Raw genomic sequence first — 6465 nt, forward strand, 5'->3', positions numbered from 1 at the left:
TTTGTTCATGATAGACACACACACACAGAGAAAGAGAGAGGCAGAGACACAGGCAGAGGGAGAAGCAGGCGTCATGCCGGAAGCCTGACGCGGGACTCGATCCCGGGACTCCAGGGTCGCACCCTGGGCCAAAGGCAGGCTGAGCCACCCAAAGACTCCTTCCCCTTCTCTTTTAGCTGCCACCATTGCCTTAAATAGTATTATTTGTGGAAGGAGATTTATTTAAAAAAATTTTATTTTTGATTATGGAGAATTTTGCACTTCCATAAAAATGGACGGGAGGCCTGAGGAACCTGCACGGACCCCGGGCCCAGCCCTACCAACCACCAACTCCCGTTGGAGGACCAGTTCCTCCTCCACCCATACCCCATCCACCCTGCTCCCTTATTAATTTAAAGCAAATCTCAAGCATCACATTATTCATTCGTGAATATTTCATCACCATCACTATTAATAATACACAAGGCGGTGCTCGTAAAGTAGCGACTCCGTCCAGGAAGTGCTCGTGGATGGCTGGCTTCCTCTGAGGAAGCCTCCGATAGCAGGATGAACGCTGCCTGTGCCCCCCAGGAGCCCACGCTGGGAGCGGGGCGGGGGGCGGTGTGTGCAAGGGTGGGGAACAAAGGCGACTCTGAACACCCCTGAGGAAGTACTTGCACCTCCTTAGAGAGAAAGAGGAGCTTATATTCTGGAACTGGGGTGGGGGCAAGTGGCAAGTTTCAGAGCAGCCTTACGTGCTTGTTAAGAAAAACAAAATCCCGGGGCGCCTGGGTGGTGCAGTCGGTTGAGCATCTGACCCTTGGTTTCGACCCGGGTCATGGCCTCGGGGTCGTGGAATCAAGCCCCCACGTCGGGCTCCCTGCCCGGTGCAGAGTCTGCTTGGGATTCTCTCCCTCCCTCTCCTCCCGCCCCCCCCACTCATATGCGTGCTCTCTCGCTCTAAAGCAAATTAACAAATCTTAAATAAATAAATAGATAAATAGATAAATATCTCAAATAAATCCAAAACACCCCAAGGGAACAATCAGTCCCGGGTGGCGTGGGGCAGTAGGGAAGGCCTGGGGTGTGAGGTCAGAGGGGCACACACCGGGTTCCGGTTCCAGCCCAGCGCCTGTCGGTCAGGTGGCCTGCAGCAAGGCCCACCCCCTGTCTGTCCTCAGTTTCCTTCTCTGTCAAGCGCCCGGCCCCGGGAATTGCCGATGGAGTCCGGCTGCGGGGTGGCTGCTGGGAGAACGGGCTGGTATTCAGAGCCGGGCCACTGGCTGTGACTCTAGGCAGAACAGCTGACCCGGCAAATTAAGTTGTAGCTCAACGAAAAGGAAGATGTGTCTTCTGCGGCCAATTACACAGTAGATGGTTGGGGACGCGGTTTGCGTAATTAAATCTATAACCAATTGTGGATCTGTCCCTGCTTCTGATGCCACTGTCGTTGGAGCCTGTCATCAAAGTCAGGGAGGAGGCAGGTCACCAGGGCACTGTCTGCCACCGGGACAGCCTGGCGCAGCTCCATCCCAGCCGCATCCACGAGGGCAAGTCATTGTTCCTCTCGGAGGCCTTGGTTTCCCCAGATGAGCCCCTGCCAGCTTCTTCACGTGGTTGTGTAGGTTACCCAGGGCGCCCCCTGGAGAGCCCCGAGAGTTGCTCTAACTCGATCATTCACCCAGCAAGGATTTACTGGGTGCCCACTGTGTGCTGGGTGCTGGGTCCCATGTTGAGAGGACAGATGGAGCGCTCAGTCCAGGGAGGAAGGCAGGCATTACTTGGGTTAGTTCCAGGGGAGGAGGCCTTGGAGCAGCTGCAAAACAGGCCCATTTAGCTTAGTCTGGGCTGTGACACATCCCCACTCTCACCCCACCACCAAGGATCAGCGGTGGTGAGCCAGTGAGGGGAGCTGGCTGCAGCAATGGGGAGGGGAGGGAGCATGTGCAAAGGCCCTGTGGCAAGAGAAAGCCTAGCTGAAGGGAGTTCCACGTACAGACAGCAAGTGGGAGGGTGACTTAGGATGAGCCTGGGATGGGGATGTGGACCCGAGGAATCTTTGCCAGGTCTGAGTCACAGATAACGGTGGCTTGGGTGGATGGGTGGGTCCAGAGCCCTTCAGGGGCAGAGGTGGCAGGGCCAGTGGGGGGCTTGGGCAAGGTGTGCAGAGGGCTCAGGGTCATCGAGCACAACTCCCAGGTCTCTGGACAGAGCAGTGGGTGGGAGAAGTCATCATCGAGGCAGGGAGGCTGGGGGTGGGACAGGAGGTGACCCCGGGCACCCATCTGGAGCTCCACGTGTGCAAGACTGCGGGCACGGTTCAGAGACACACGAGGCAGGGATGGAAGCTGGAGTCCTCAGGAAGCAGGTGGCATGAAGCCACACGTGGGGGTGAAGAAATTACCTAAGGAGGGAACGTGGTCTGGGAGGATGGTCCCGACTGGGTCCTGAAGGCCTCCCCATGGGAGCTGGGGGAGGAGGTGCGGCTGCAGCGGGCAGGGGACTCTCGGGTCCTGCAGCCCAGAAAAGTGTCTGGGGGGAAGGGAGCCCTGGACTATGCTGGGGACGACGGGCACGCAAGGCCACCAACCAGGCTTGGCAATGCGGGCGCCGCCTGGATGTGGCCGGAGCCGCCTGTTGGGATGGTGGGGGTGGAAGGTAAGAGCTGGTGACAGGAGGGGCCGAGGGCAGGGCCATAGGGGTCCCGGGCAGGGCTTTTGTTGACACAGAGAGCGCAGAATGTTTCTGGAGGCAAACGGGAGAGATCTGGAAAAGACAGAGCCTTGAGATGTGGGGGGGACAAGGGGGTGCCATACAGACGGGGTCCCTGGGGGGTCCCGGGGTCCAGGTGAGAGAGCGGCCTGTGTGTGTAGGTGTGTGGGGGCGCTTTCTCCGCTGCAGGAGGGACTAGGGCCGAGGAAATGCCCGGCGCAGAGGAGGAACTGGTGGAGAGAGGATGTGGAGTTCGGATCGGGCGCCTCTATTTCTCTGGCACGAGGGGCCTGGCTGCCGGCTGGCAGCGGGCGGGGGGCGGGGCGAGCTGAACAGAAGACGGAGAACAGAAAATACGAAAGGTCTTTGGGGAGGAGGAGGCACTCTGTAGATGAAACGAGGTGTGCGCTTGGGGGCCGGTTGCTCTCCGGAGGTGTCCTGTTGACCTTCTCATCCCGCAAAGACCACCCCGGCCTGTGCCTGGAGCGGCGGTGCCTTGGCGTTTAGATTTTTTCCTTAAGCAGCGAGCCTTTTATTTAAACTCTTTTATATGAAACCTAAAATAAATAAATAAATAAATAAATAAATAAATAAATAAATAAATAATAAAATGAAACCTGACACGGACAAACGGAGAGCTGTTCTGACGGTGGAAGCTGCCTGCCAGGCTGCACCCCCCTTCCCCAGGGTGACCCCGCAGCATCCCCTGGGAGGCCTGGGGCTCCTTTGGACCCGCTGTGAAGCCCACTGGGGTAGGAGCCGACCATGTGCAGGGACAGAGCTCTGGGCCTTGATTTCCTTGTCTGTGAAATGGGGATCATATTATTAGAGTCGAGATAGAAGCCCGGACCACATGACATTTCTGTGTGTGTGTGTGCGCGCGTGCGTGCGTGAACCCCTCTCAAACTTCTACAATTTTATGGAGTTCTGCGGCGCTGTGATTTGGTTCTCTGCGTGGTGGTCGCTCATTCGCTGTCTCAGCTTGTTTGTCGGAATCAGGATATAAGGCTGATCCGGGCCTCAGCGATCAGCTGGAGCAGCCCGTCGGCCCAAGCAGGTGGCAAAGGCGCAAAGGGCGGACCCGCGCAGGTGGACAACAGCCCAGGCGGTTGCAGCGATAGAGGCAGGGCGGGGAGACCAGTCGCCTGGCGTAGTCTGGCCTCCGCCGTCCTCCCGTGGAGCACTGTGCGAGACCGGGGCTACGCCGGCAGCCCGTCGACGGAATCGGCCGTGATGAGGATGTGACCGTCTCTCTCGTGCAGGCTTGCCCCGAGATGCGAGCCTCTTGGCCTCCGTGGCGTGGTGGAGATGCAGCGTGGAGGCCAACAGACTTTGGTTCTCAGCCTGACTGCTCACAAGCAGTGGGAGCTCCTAGAGAGCTCAGTCCCCATCTGTGAAGTGGCAGGATTTACCATACTGATGAGGGCAGGCCGGGTCTGAGGACCCTGAGGGGGTCCTGCAGGACCAGTCAAGAGGGTCCCTGGCTGCATGCAGGACAGAAATCAAATGTGAGCCAGCAGGAGTGAAAGCAGAGGTTTATTTTAAAATTTTTTTTTAATTTTTAAAATTAAAAAAAAAAGATTTAATTTATTTATTCATGAGAGACACACAGAGAGAGGCAGAGACACAGGCAGAGGGAGAAGCAGACTCCCTGTGCAGAGTCAATCCTGGGACCCCGGGATCACGACCTGAGCCGGAGGCAGATGCTCAGCCACTGAGCCCCCCAGGCACCCGAAAGCAGAGTTTATTGAAGGTGTGCGGAGACAGCAGGGATAGAGTGTCTGGACACTCAGAAAGGACAGGAAAGAGCCTCATTTTTGTTCAGGGTCTGGGGGCTTTTGTTGAGGATGGTGGCCTGGTGTCCATGTCCGGTTAGAACAAAAAGGAAGGTCTTTGGAGCCCGGGGGCTTTGGCATCAAGATGTCCAGCGCCGGTGACCTCGATGTGCACATGATGGCTTTGTCCGGTCATTCTCACCTGGTCCTTCCTTAGGTGCTACCTGTTCTAGAGAAATCACCAGCTCCTTGTCCCTCATACGGAGGACGTGCGCTATTGGCGTTCAGGGGCATGTGTCAAGTGGGGCTGTGGGCCCTAGCAAGAAAAGAAGCAGGAAAAGGAGCAAAAAAGTAGGTTTTTATGGAGTCCTTCAATTTCCCTGTCTCACCACCTCAGATGGTTGGTTATTGTAAGGATCCGATGCACGGCTGGAAAACAAAATTTGCAGCTGCAGCTCCTTCTGCTCCGTCTAGGGAAGGAGGGGGCACAGTTCACGTCTGGGGGAGAATAAATCTCTATCCTGAGACTTTTCTTTTACGGAGCTGGCAGGCCAAGAGCCAAGCTGCGAGTTCCAAGTCCAAAGAGAAATAACACCTTCAGAGTTTCTCCTGGGGCTCTGGGCTGCTAAGGGTGAGCACTGGTGGTAGTGGTGGTGGTGGTGGTGGGGGGGCGGGCAGTGTCTAGAGAGCACCTGAGTGGGATTTGGGATATGCAAATGCAGGCTTGAGGGAATTCTGGGAAGGGCTGGGAGGAGACTTGGGCAGGTGGGTCTTGGGGGTTGGAGGCCAGCGAATATGAGAGGGGAGGAGGGGGAGAGGTGGAGAAGCTGGTGGGAGGGGTGGGGGGAGCCGGGGAAGGCCTGGAGGGAGGGCTGTCGGTGAGATCTGCCCTCTGTGGCACTCTAGAAGGATTTCACAGCCCAGGTGCCTTATTTTCCATTTTAGGGCAGTGCCATTGTCTTCCATTACCACTCACTCCCCCAAAACTTCCAGCAAATCGGATACCCACACGTTTTTTGTCCCCGGGGAGCCAAGGAGGAGGAACTAAGGTAAAGGAGCCACCAGGTCCCACATTTGGGCTGGCACGAGGCAGGGAGGAGGGAGGGACCACCTGAGAGGACACTTGGGCGAGATAGAGACTTTCAAGCTGGGGGACTCAGAGCGAGAGGAAGCACCTGCCTGTGCCTGGAACCGCTTGATTTGAATACGAAAGGACAGGCAGATCCATAAAGCCGGCACACTGGGCAGCATCATTCATCCAGCCGTTGCACACCTAGTACACGCCTGGTGCGCGCTGCTGGGTACGCCGGAGTGCAAGGTGAGCAAAACAGCGGTGGCAGGTGTCCAGGCAGGTAACCAGGGCGACACATGCACAGCTTAGCACAGTCCCGTTCCCCTGAAAGCCCCACCAGTTTGTCTTTTTTTTTTTTTTTCAGAGGCCGGGAGCCCATCCTGGGAGGAGGGGTGGCCTTGGGGTCATGTTAATTCCACTGGACAAATGTGATGACAGACCAGGCACTTGGGGGTCACGGGCTCCATGCTAATTGCATCTGTGTCTCTCCAGCCGGGGGTATCGGCTGTGATGCAATTAACGCTGGGAGCTGGCTTGGAGCTGTCACTTTTCCAGCTGGCCGGCCTCGGCCCACTCACGAGGACAGCGTGACTCTGGACTTTGCACATTTCTTTCCCAATAAAAACACCTGGACAGTGTATGGCACTTTTCTTGTCACCGCACACATGGCTTGACAGATTTTAAGATCAGCTTTCACCATCTACTCCCCCGGGGAGCTGAGGATGGAGCAGCTGCTGCATTTGGGGGGAAAAACCCAGCAGGACCCAGAGAAGGGCGGCAGGAGTGTGCGTGGGGTGACCGAGTGAGGCCATTCCTTGAATTCCTCCTCTGGGTAGTCCAGCCTCTTTGCTGGTCTCCCAAGACGGAAACCCTGGGTTCAAGCCCCAGGTCCAGCTCTTACGAGTGTGTGGTCTCGGCCAAGACACA

At 56.8% G+C, this 6465-nt stretch overlaps 1 long non-coding RNA gene across 1 annotated transcript; it reads left to right on the forward strand.

The window, feature by feature from the left end:
- The first annotated feature begins 4327 nt into the window (after positions 1-4327).
- Positions 4328-6148, forward strand: LOC119870059. The gene is made up of 3 exons (XR_005355108.1): positions 4328-4817; positions 4941-5097; positions 5412-6148. It is a non-coding gene; the product is annotated as an uncharacterized LOC119870059 (long non-coding RNA).
- The last annotated feature ends 317 nt before the right edge of the window (positions 6149-6465 follow it).

Source organism: Canis lupus, chromosome 2 (genome assembly GCF_011100685.1).
Source record: "Canis lupus familiaris isolate Mischka breed German Shepherd chromosome 2, alternate assembly UU_Cfam_GSD_1.0, whole genome shotgun sequence".
NCBI classification, from domain to species: domain Eukaryota; kingdom Metazoa; phylum Chordata; class Mammalia; order Carnivora; family Canidae; genus Canis; species Canis lupus.